This window comes from Lissotriton vulgaris, chromosome 8 (assembly GCF_964263255.1).
Source record: "Lissotriton vulgaris chromosome 8, aLisVul1.2, whole genome shotgun sequence".
In the NCBI taxonomy this organism is placed as follows: domain Eukaryota; kingdom Metazoa; phylum Chordata; class Amphibia; order Caudata; family Salamandridae; genus Lissotriton; species Lissotriton vulgaris.
In genome coordinates this window covers 1,027,022,655-1,027,035,436 of record NC_141696.1, presented here as the reverse complement: position 1 = coordinate 1,027,035,436, position 12,782 = coordinate 1,027,022,655, and the positions used below count along the sequence as shown (strand labels likewise).

The following is a 12,782-nucleotide window of genomic DNA, read 5'->3' as shown; positions in this document are numbered from 1 at the left end:
GTTCAAGAGAAGTGCGAGCCTCCCCATGAAGCTGAATGAAAAAATCGTTTTAAAGTAGAACTATTCTTGCCATCCCGGGATGCTTTTTTGAAAGACAGAAGTAGGGGAACAAGCTCAAATATTTTTTTTAAGTAGGGGCACGCCGTACCCTTCCGATCCCGCCCACTTCTACCACTGGCTAAAATGCATGTGCTCTCTATGGTAAACATGGTAAGATTGGTCTACGCCTGTTTGGAATATTTGATTTACCTATTAGACTCTTGTACAGTGGTATCTCACATACCCAGGGCCAGTAAATTAAATGCTACTGGTGGGCTTGCAGCGCTGCTTGCTCCACCCACTAATGAAGCCTTTCAAACCTGTCTCACGCCTCTGCCACTGCAGGGCCTGTGCGCGTAATTTACTGCTGCTGTGACATGGCACATAAAGCAGTTGCCACGTCCGTGATTCCCCTTTTGCCACATATCATTCACCCCTAAGGTAGGCCCTAGCTAGCCTTATGGGCAGGGAGCAGTGTAGGTGAAAGGTAGGACATGTGCCTGAACTGTGAGGCATGTCCTGGTAGTGACAAACCACCTATTTGGTTTCTCACTGCTGTGAGGCTGCCCTCTCATAGGAATGCATTGGGGATTCCCTGATATATGCTTCAGTGGTAATACATGAGAGGGGTAGTGTGATCAAGTTAGGTATGTTTTGAATAGTGGTGATAACTGCTGCATACTGGTGTTCGTTGATTTATTATTACTGTTTTAGAAATGCCACTTTTAGAAGTATCTATGACACAAGGGGGGTTTCGTCCTTAACAAACCAGGTATGGATGAGTAACAATACTGCTTTATAAAACAAAGAGTACCTGGTTTGCATATTTGACCGCTTTTTTATTTTGTGCGGAAAAAGAAACAATGACCATAAGGTTCATATGTTCATATGTTCAAATGTCAACCATTTACATTTTTTTTAAAGACATTTAGAAAGTACAGTTGGAATTTTTGTCTGAGAATCAAAACATCTACCATCCACCAAAGGTAATTTTTGTGCAAATTACATTAATAAGGCAATGTGAAAATATTATACAGTGCAAAAAATAATAATACAAAAATGACAAACAAGATTCATCCAATTATTTCTGAAGGTATTACACCAGCTGACACCATTTCAAAAACACAAGGTCCCCATTCGCCTAACAATAGGTCGTTGTTTACGGAGTGCCTTAAAGCTACATGGGCAATTCTTCTTAACCCCTGCTGGGTGCATAAACCATTGTGCACCCTAATTTTGGAGTGTAGAGTTGATTAAATGCCCTATGTAACAGATATATTGAAAAGCCAGACGCGTTCCTAATCCCTGCGATGATTTGCAGGATTATCATCAGGGCACTGGGGCACGGTGTAACCTGAAATTCATGAGATTGCGTCACATTGGTGAATGTGGATTGGACCTCTTCCGGGTGGGATATACATTTTTTTACAGATGGAGTGGAGAACGACCGGAAATTGGCCAATTTCCGGTCGTTCATTGCATAACAGAATAGTGCAGCACGAAGACTGACTGCTAAACAGCTAATGATGAACCGTCTCGGATATTGGACTTCGCTTTGATATAGCGTACAGACAAAACCAGCATAGTGCAATCCTCAAGCACTTGAACACGCGTTCTAACACACAATAGGCGTATCGAGGCAAAAGTGAATGAAGTAGCTGGAAACCATATAAGCTACACAAGTGAAAGCGAGCCTCAGGCGTTCTCCACTCCATCTGTTAAAAATGTTAGATCCCACCCAGAAGAGGTCCAATCCACATTCACCAATGTGAAGCGATCTCATGAATTTCAGGTTACACCGTGCCCCAGTGCCCTGATGATAATCCCGCAAGTCATCGCAGGGATTAGAAACGCTTCGGCCTTTTCAATATATCTGTTACATAGGGCGTTTAATCAACTCTACACTCCAAAATTAGGGTGCACAATGGTTTATGCACCCTGTAGGGCATTAAGAAGAATTGCCCATGTAGGTTTAAGGAACTCCGTAACAACCACCTATTGTTAGGCGAATGGAAACCTTGTGTTTTGAAATGGTGTCAGCTGGTATAATACCTTCATAATTAATTGGAAGAATCTTGTTTGCCATTTATGTATTAATATTTTTTGCACTGTATAATATTGTCACATTGCCTTATTAATGTAATTTGCACAAAAATTACCTTTGGTGATTGCTAGATTTTATTGATTCTCAGACAAAAATTCCAAATGTACTTTCTATATGTCTTAAAAAAAAATTAAATGGTTGACATTTGAACATATGAACCTTATGGTCACTGTTTCTTTTTCCGCACAAAATAAAAAAGTAGTCAAATATACAAATCAGGTACTCTTTGTTTTATAAAGCACTTTTAGAAGTAAGCATTTCTGTGTGCTATGTGTCTTTGTACCTGCCTATTGTGTATTGACTGTCTGACCTTGGAGTGACAGGGCCTGGGGAGGTGGCAATGGCTCCAGAGAGTCTGGATAAGTCAGCGCTAGGCTGAATAGACCCGGGTCTAGGGACCTGTAGCAGGGCAGAAGAAAGACTTTGTGGAGTATAAGTATTGGGGCTGTGACCCCATGTCTTGTAGGCTGGAACGGAACTTCTGGACCTTGGGAGAGCACGCTGCATGGACTGCAGTGTGCCAGGAGGAACCACCATTTGGGACTAACCTGCCACCTGCTTGGGGGGCTGAAAGGACCATCTGCTGAGGGACCTTGTGTGCTGGCCTGCCTGTGCTCTAGTTCTATGCCCCTGGGCAAGAAAAACCATTGTGATGCATGTCCTCTTCAACTGCTCTTTTGAACAAGCGCTGACGGAGCATTTAATCTTTTCAAGGGGGCAGAGCGCACTTTGAGAATGCTGTAAGGTCCAGTGCCCAAGGAGTTTGCTCACTCAGTGCTGAACGAGAGGAGCGCTTTTTGCACTACAGAAGGAGTGGGGCAGCGCTTCATTCTCCTTCGATGCCAAACATTTGGTTCTGCAGCCGGGGGTCTACTACATGGCCCCCGGCTGTGAGAAGAGCGCACAAGCAGCACGGAATCCTGGACGGGGATTGCCCTGGTAGCGTGGGAGGAAAGGCCGCCTAGAAGGAAGCACGCAAAGAATCTGGAAGCCAGGCAGAGGTGACGCATGGTTGCCGGCAAGACTTCGTTCCGGGTCCTGCTCCTGTTTTGCAGGAAGCTGATGCGGTTGACAGAGGTGGGGCAAGGAAAGCCACTGGATGCCCAGCAGGGCAAGGCGCCACGCCTGGTTGTGGGTGCAGCCTATGGTCATGAGTGGAAGTCAGGCAGAAGAAAGCCTGTTTGTCGGCTGGGCCAACAGAGGCTTCACTCCATGCCCTGCTGTCTTTTTTTGACATTTCACGGCTGAGTGGCTGCACTTCATGTTTGCGGGGAGCCGTGGTTCAAGGAGGCAGGATAGGTTGACCCAGCTCAGCCTTGATAGGCATTTCTAGCATTTTCGGAGCTGCACCGCATGGTCACAGGCAACTATATCCCTAACTGTTATTCAGGGGCACTGTGTTTTTGAGCAGCTCCAGGGGAGACCTCAACTGAGTATCCAGTTTAGCCTTGCCCAGCATTTTCTGTGGTAGGTGGGCAGGTTGCCCAGGAGCCTATGCAAGGGGAGACAGTGACTGTGGGCATAGAGGTGTAATTATGATCTATGCCTGGCTGTAGCTGTGTACTAATTTGCCCTGGGGCTGATGATCTGCATTATATGGTATGCTGAGCACTGTTATGATGTTCATGCCACATGCTTTGTGCTAAGTGCAATTATGCCAGTATTTACTGGTGATGTGATGATTATAACAGTGGCCCAATTGGCCTAATGATTTATACACATCCCTGTAAAGTCATGACAAGTGCTTGGTGGCACAGGGTATATATGTGATTAGGTTCTAATGTGTTTATTTATAATACAAAGGCTGTTTTATATAACCTTGTGTGGAGTTTCTTTTGTGGTGTGCTTAGTGTGTCGCTGCTGTGTGAGTGTGCTGTTCAAATGCTTTACGCCTTGCCTTTGGGTTAAGCCTGACTGCTCTGCCAGGCTACCCTACCAAGGGGGTGAGCAGGGGTTATCTTCAGTGTGTAACTCCCTTGCCCTGACTAGAGTGGTGGTTTCTGCCTGGCTTAGGTGCATGCTCTATCCAACCAGAAATCCCATTTCTAACACTGGGCATGGCATAGATGCATTACTACCCCTCCCCCTCTGCCAACCAGGATTTTCTGCAAGCTGAGGAACTGGGATGAAACTTTTTTTGGTGCAAATGTTGTCCTCAAGTGCCTTTGGCACATTATTTTTTTTTAATTATGCAGCAGATATTTTTGACTGGTTGGGAAAATACATAATGGATGCATACTTTTTAACATAAGAAACTGTACTTCCTACACATTCCTGACTATTTTTTGCTATGTGAAGCATGTTTTTGGAAGGGAAATTTTAAACGTTCCCTTTGTTCAGAAATTTGGTTAATAATTTGGAAGGGTGTAACCATACAAACTCAATAAACCTGAATCCAGTTGAGCTAAACTAGACTTCTTAAAGAACCTCTGCTCAACCCCTTGAAGTTATAGCAAAATTAGCAAGTAATCACCAGAGAGATTTGTGTTCAGTGCATGTGAAAGCAGCAATTTCAAAATTAAATAGACAGCAGAAAAAAAATCAAAACAATTTAGAAAAATACATGAGAGAAATATAAAGTCATCAAAATTATTAAAATTGAATAAGAGGTACCAGAGATATGATTTTTTTAAAGTTGTAAATTTAAATGAGATGTTTAAGTAAATGTGCTGGTATGTGACTACCTGCAATAATACCTCTATGTATATCTAAATGTATATATAAGTGGCTGTACAAACTCATCAGTACATTAGTTAGGTAATAGAAAGCTATGTAAGTGTCACTGCAACTACCTTTTAGTCTTCTGCCTGCATAAATAGTTTCTGGTGAGTCATGCAATGTACACGAGGTTCTATAGCTGTCTCTGTAACTGAAATACAGGCTCTGTGCTTTTGTGAACATGTATGTCATTTTTTTTTGCAATGGCATATTCTATGTAGTACTTAGCATAGAGGAATACAAGTCTAAAAATAACTTATTCAACTCAAAGGGACTTCTCTCAATTACTTAAGAACAAAACATCATCCTTAATTGCATACCCACAGCATATCTGAGAAGTGCCCAACACTCACCACTGCCGCTGGGAATGGGGAAGATCTGTGAACTTTGGAACTGTCCCTTCCACCTCTCCTCTCTCCACTCTTACCTGGGGGTTAGCTGGAGAATGAGGCAGACGGCGTTTACCAGCAACACCGTGACTGATGCTCTTGATGGAACTTTAACGATGCCCTTGGGCGGAAACCAAAACAGTCTGTACTTACTGTAGTGCCCGAGCAACTTTGGCTGATGCCCGGTGGAGCTGTCATATGCAGCTATAGAGGAGTTTGGCTCTGGTCCATCCCTCAAGCGGCACCTACCCAGCCGGACATTGGACATCGTTTTCTTTGCCTCCCCGTTGTGTTTTCCTACCTGCATTCTCTACCCCTGTTTACCATTCCCCCTCAATCTCTTCACTCCCCATAAAACGTGTGCACGCGCTAATAATCTCACATTATTGTGTAATCTTATGGGTTTTTTTCTGTTCTCCTATGTCTATACTAGTCTATAATATTATGGAACCTGTAACTCACTGATTCTCATGTAAAGTGCTGTAATACCCCGAGGTCTAGCAAGCGCTATATAAATCTTTGCAAATAAATAAAACAAATTAAAAAAAATAAGTGTATTATGTGCACTAAAACATGGGTTTAATACTTGAGAAAGCCCTATAAAATGCCAAGTGAAGCTTGGAGTAGGAATACACAGACAGGGTCTGCACTAGTAGCCATCACCCATGATTCATGAACTATTTCTCCGCAAGGTTCAGAAGGTTGTGCCACTATTTTCCTACATATGTCAGTGAGTGTAGCAGTACACCTGCATGAGTGCTATACGATGTTTAAGTGAATGTGTTGGTATGTGACTGTGTGTATTAGTAGCTCTATGGCTGTCTAAATGTGTATGTAAATGTCTACACAAATACTTCAGTGCCTCTGTAGAGGAATAGAGAGCTATGAACGTGTGAATGCAACTACCCTTGAGTCTGCTGCAGGTATAAGTAGTTTCTAGTAAACAACTGGATATATATGTGCTTCTGCAGCTGTCTGATTAGGTTGCAGATAGGGTCTATGCTTTTGCAAACATATACATCAGTTGCTTTTGGGGTGTGTACTCCCCTCCCTCTATTTTCAAAGCCCCGGGGAGGTGGTGGTCCCAGGGGTTCGGGGGGACCACGAGGCCCCCCTGCATATTTAATTAAAGCTCCGGTGGTGGCAATCCCGGGGGCTGTGTGGGCCTCGGAGGCCCAACAATAATGACAAAATAAGCCCCGGAAAGGTGGCGGTCCCCGGGGCCGCAGAAGGGCCGAGTGCCCTACCGCACCTAATTTTCATAGCCCAGGGGAGGTGGTGGTCCCTGGGGCTGCGGAGGCCCTGCAGGCCCCCGCAATATAATTATACGATTGCCCCCAGAACCTAGCCCACCCGGGGCTCATTTAAATGAAGTGGGAGAGCCCCCGCTTTATTTTTTTTTCGTCCGGATACGCACACCCATTTGGACGCATTTGGACGTTTAAAAAAATAATAATGTTTGGGCCTGGGGCTCCTTGTGGGACCCCCTGAGCAGGACTAGGGGGTCAGTGTGTTTCTAACCTGCCCCCTTTTCTTCTTTTGAAATCTTTTTTCAACTGTTTTTTTGTGACTCAGTTCTACCGAGTCACAAGATGGATGCTAACACTGGTTTGGAGTGTTTGCAGCCAATCACAGTGAAGCTCGTGGTCATGGCAGCAAATCACAGTGAAGCTCGTGGTTGGGAGCGTGCGCCAACCCCCCGCTCCCCCAGATATCAAAACATTTATTTTTTTAATTTCTCAGCAACTACTAAAGGGATTTACACTATTTTTTAAAAAAAGTCACTTTCTGAACCAAGCACTACCCTTTTGCCAAATTTGGTGTAATTCCGTTCAGCAGTTCGGGTTGTAGCCTTGGCTAAAGTTTCCTGTGGGAAATTGATTTTTTCGCTTTTATTTTTTGAATTTCTCGACAACTACTGAATGGATTTACACCATTTAAAAAAAAATCACTTTCTGAACCAAACTCTACCTTTTTGCCAAATTTGGTGTACTTTCATTCAGCAGTTCGAGCTGTAACCTGTAATAAAATTTCCCATGGAAATTAACATGGAGAAAACACTTTTTGGGACCCCCTTTTTTCTCAGTCCCCGCTTGATGAATCACCCCCAAACTTTCAGGATAGGAGCTGACCTGGATAGACATTTTCTTGGGAGAATTTCGCAAACATTTGTCAAATGACGCCAAAGGTATTCGCAAATCAAAAAATGCTTTTCCTATGGAAACTAGTTTCTAACTATAACTACCTACTGGCAACCGTCAGTAGGTAATATATATATACCAATTCCAACATTCAGAAGATCCCCCTCAATGTCAAAGGCTCTAGTTAGCAATACCTTGGAACCAAAGATTTCTACCACCTGGTCAGTTTTGAAGAAGGGTTTCAGGACTTGCCCCCAATGCAAAGCCTGCCGATTTGGCAGTAATAGGACTCATTTTAAAAATCCTTTTCATGAGCATCCTACCGCCATCTCAAAGTGGCTTACATGCAAAACAGATTATGCTATATATGTGTTGGAGTGTCCTTGTGGGCTCCAGGATGAGGGCAGTACCAAACTGCCCGCCCACAAACAGATACTCCAACACATAGGTGCAATATCTGGGCATGATCAAATTTATCCGGTTGCCAGGCACTTCCAGGACAAACATTTAGGTGTTCCTGATCAACTTCTATTCTTTTTGATCGATTGTGTCGAGGCTTCGAGGAGAGGAGGTGACCGCGAGGCCAAACTCCGTCTCCTTGAGACCCGATACATCCTGGAACTTAACACCAAATATCCTAGTGGCCTTAATGACAGGGAAGATCTCTATACCTGTCTCTAGAATTAACCTATATGCCAAAAAAGACCTGTCCAGATATATTAGTAATTATATGTTCCCTTTATGATGTTTCCATTTGTACATATGATGAACTTTTTAATACTTACTTTCAGTATATAACTGGTTCTGATTTTAAACTTGGAATTATTTGTTACCACTTTTTTGCACTTTGCCAACTTTGCACTTTCACATTATGCACTTTATATGCCTTGGACAGACATTGTGACCGGCCCACTTGGGCTCTATTCAGATCACACAAAATTATTGTGTCATACTTATGCTGCTATTGGATATTTGATATTTGAGCTATTGTTTCTAACTTTTTACACAATAGGATAAATCGGATCTCAACACTAAATAATGTACATAGATGAATTTATTTACCATGTACATATTTGCAAGTGTTTCCTTCTTCTGCCGATTTGTGTAATTTAAACATGCTCTATTTTTTCTTAAAATCTGTAAATTCGATTTTATTGAAATGTGTAAATTGTTCGGGTTAAAATTTTGGTGTTCCACTTGGGCACTCTCGTTTCCGATTTGCACAAATGCAGCAATACCATGTGTAGTATTTTTTCTATTGCTATGACACGATCTAATGCACTGTCACTTTAAAAGTCCTGCTTGATTCTCGCAGTTTGTCATGTGATCTAGCCCCCTGGAGGCGAAACGCGTCATGGCGGCAGCCCTGGCTCCATTGGAATAAATCACCTTTCACCAGCACTTTTGGGTCGGCTCTTTGTTACTATGTATCCGGGCATCCTGTGTTCCGAGTGACAAGTTTCGCTATATATATATATATATATATATATATATATATATATATATATATATATATATATGTCCATTCCTGTATGCTGCATACGCGAGCTGTTTCAGCGTGAAGCGACAGATATCAGCAAATATATATATATATATATATATATATATAAATATATATATATATATATATATATATATATATATATATATTTATATATATATATATTTATATATATATATATATATATTTCAAAAAGAAAGTCCCAAGCTTTTGAAGTAGCACTCCACAAGGATTTAGTTTGCAAAACCATTTATTCAGGGGAAACAGCTTTATGAATCCACTGAATCTTGCTCCCTGACGTATTTCAGTGCTCCAGGCACCGTAAGCATAGGGTGGCGCTTTGGTAAAACCTGGAATAGACCTTCACCTTTTATCCCCGTGTGGCACTCCCTTTCCAGTAAGCAGTATGCCGGGAGTGGAAGTCCCGATTGTTCCATTCAGGTATGGCCAGGTCGAAACCAATTATTTTCCGCTTTCTGCAACTGGACTTTTGTCTGTGTGACTGGTTACTAAACTGCAGCCTACAACAGCACGAGGATTATCAGATTGGAAAAGGGGCACGTGTGATCTAAGGCCCACCTGAGGGCTGTGGAAAATGTAATTATGAAAATCGGCAGTGAAAATATTTGTAGACATTTGAGGTGAGCAAATTTAGAGTGTCGCTGGTGTTGAAAGTGCTCTATAATGGAGCTGCTTTCCACTTAGACTTGCGAACTGCCTAGAGTTCTCTGCTTCTTTTTTTGCATGGTTCATGCGTCACTCTATGCCTGAAAGGGTTTTGATATATATATATATATATTTATATATATATATATATATATATATATATATATATATATATATATATATATACATATATATATGTGTGTGTGTGTCTGTGTGTGTGTGTGTATGTATATTTATAGATTTCTATTTATATAATGAAACTATGTTAAGCCATGTTTAAGTAATGAAGTGATGACAAGTGTTCTAACAATCTAAGACCCGAGAAATCTTTGGAGCTTGATAATCTGTTTCACATTCAGCACACTTATTCTAAATGTTATATTCCCGAAGGCCTGAATTGGCGCCATTACATCAATTACAAATGTCAAAAAATGTGACATACACATAACATACTGTGCGGCACATGAAATGTCAAAGCATCTGCCCTCTGTTCACAGCTCCGTGAAAGGAACACATTCATGCGTTTGCCTGTCTGCGGAAATTAAAAAATATCCTCAGGTCGTGAAAAAAACACACATAAACCAATTGGACAGAGACACTGCATAATTTGAAGACTTATGTGATAGGAATATGCAAGACACCCGAAGGAAAATTAAGGAAAGAAACAGAACACCATCTTTCCCTTATGGAAATGCATTATCAGAGAACCATTGCCATTAAAGTAAGTGAGAGGCTCTTCTCTCACTCTGAATAATACTCCTTTATTATAGTATTACAGTCTCTCTCTCTCTCTCTCACTGCAGAGTGTGGCTGTAATATAAGGGACAAAACACCTTCTGCCTACATTATAAGTCTACTGCAAGTCACCAAGAAGTTCTATAACCAAATAGAGGAACGTGGACGAGTTCCTTTGTAACAGTGTCCCCCCAGTGAAAAAATACATTCATCAGGGCCCCCATCAGAATTTTTCCCAATTATTTTTTATTAAATTGGCAATTTTCAAATATGTCTCGACATATATAATCACAAAACATATTTAAACATTGCAGGTAAATTATGTTACCATTTAAATATTAAAACCAAATACATGATTGCCCAACATACTATTCTGCTGAGGCAGGCCGTACTAATATGTAAAAGTATCCAAAAGTGTGATTATTATAAATGGGGTTCGGTGTTTTAAATAATATTTGGAGTCCCTCTCCATTTGACACATACCCCCAGCTACAATATAAATTACAAAAGAGTTTAGTAATGGCCCATTCCAGAGCGGCTTACTGCCACTCGTTTCCCCCCCAGCTTAAAACCAAGAACTGCTTCTTTTGGCCGGAGCCTAGAGCCCCCCAAGACCACTTGAGGACCCCTAGGGAGGCTGCCCCTCAGGTGCAAGACCGCTGCTTTATAAGATTGCAGAACTCCGAGGTAACTTGCAATAGCCTTGTTGTATACAGCAGCTGTCCTGTATAATATAGTGCCACACAAACCACTTAAAATCTTGGGGCCCGATTCACAGAATGAACTTAAGATTAAATCCTAAACTTACTACTATTTGGTATTCACAGAATGCACTTACTACTTTCGGGATTCACAGAATGAACTTACTACTTTCGGTATTCACAGAATAGATTTAAGACTACTAACTTTACGTCCGCACTCGGAGCGGAGCTTATGGCCTGGAGGCGGAGCTTCCGGCCCAGAGGCGGAGCTTGCTTATTGGAGGCGGAGCTTCCAGCACAGAGGTGGAGATTTCAGCCATGGCTAAATACCCACCTCCAAGCCGCAAGCTCCGCCTCCGGCCCAGAAGCTCTGCCTCCGGGCCATAAGCTCCGCCCCCAAGCCAGAAACTCCGCCTCCGGGCCGGAATTTACGGCCCAAGTGCGGACGTAAAGTTAGTAGTCTTAAATCTGTTCTGTGAATCCCGAAAGTAGTAAGTGCATTCTGTGAATACCAAATAGTAGTAAGTTTAGGATTTAGTCTTAAGCTCATTCTGTGAATCGGGCTCACAGTGCATAGCTCTTTCTTATGAAAGAGCAAACATAATTGCAGATATGAAGAAAATAAAGTAAAACCTCTAGTGCAAAATTAAACAGATCAAAAACCTGTAAGATATTGTTTGCAAACAGGCTTTAGAAACAGTTCAATACAAGTTTGTTTTTAAAAAAATATACTGTGGTAGCTCAGAGCATGTAGAAACATGCAGAAAGATACTATCTTTTCTCTATCCAAGGAGAACAACAAATAAATTGTCTTTATTGTAAGCTATTAAAATAGAGCAGAAGAAACAAAAGCAACCTTTCATTTTCCTCCCTTTAAAAAGCTGTTTTAATTATGCCTTGTGACGTGACCTGCCTTTCTCCTCAGCTGCTGGCTCTGTCAGCAGGCATTGTGACGTCAGAAGTTGACTGTAATAGCCTTAGAATAGTCGACTTCTGACGTGTTTTCCTTATAATCGGCGACATTATAAAGAAATAAGTGACTGCCAATAATGTCATTCTTAGTCTATTTTAAGTAATTGCAGGCAAATAGTGGCACTGCTGCACTTCAGTCACTGGACGAGGGGACCCAGATAAATCCTCCTGCTCCACAAAATACCCATGCTGTGAATGTACACTCATCTGACTCCCACTACCTCACCAACTGGCAGAGAAAGCTACTGACTTGCCAGCTGAGCTGAATTGGCACTAAGCATGTTCCACACAAGCCAGCCAGTATGCCATGCTTTCTGCTGCCTGCTTCACTGACACCCGGCTGCTCAAAGGGCTGTGTAAACGTGGCACAGCCCAGTTTAGTGAAAAGAGCTCCAACCATTAATGATTAGATGGAGAAAACCTCTGCCCATTCCACATTCCCAAGCACCCTGAAAACAGAAGGCCTAAAGGCAGGCCTAGAATCAGGGTGATGTATGTGAAGGAATGGCTTTCCTGCTCCGTGACCGCTGCAACTGAACTGTCCCAAAAACATACTGGGATGGCAAAAATGGCTGGGGCACCTTTTTCTAGGATAGAACATACATCCAGCTAACTGTTCGTTTAAAGTCATATTTCGATACCACAAAACACTTTCTACTGGATTTTATTGCTCACTCTTTACAATTCTCAAACAGATGTGGTATCCAGTAAATGCCAATGTTTTTTTTTATTTAAAAGTTTTTTTATTAAAATATAAAAGAAGTGGAATATACATTTGGCAATTCTTATATACAGTACAGAGTGTTTATTTCTTTG

At 41.9% G+C, this 12,782-nt stretch overlaps 1 protein-coding gene across 1 annotated transcript in view; it reads right to left on the bottom strand.

Moving 5' to 3' along the window:
- LOC147698257 (uncharacterized) overlaps positions 1 to 12,782 on the bottom strand; it is a 955,135-nt gene that overhangs the window by 906,260 nt on the left and 36,093 nt on the right. The window lies entirely within an intron of this gene.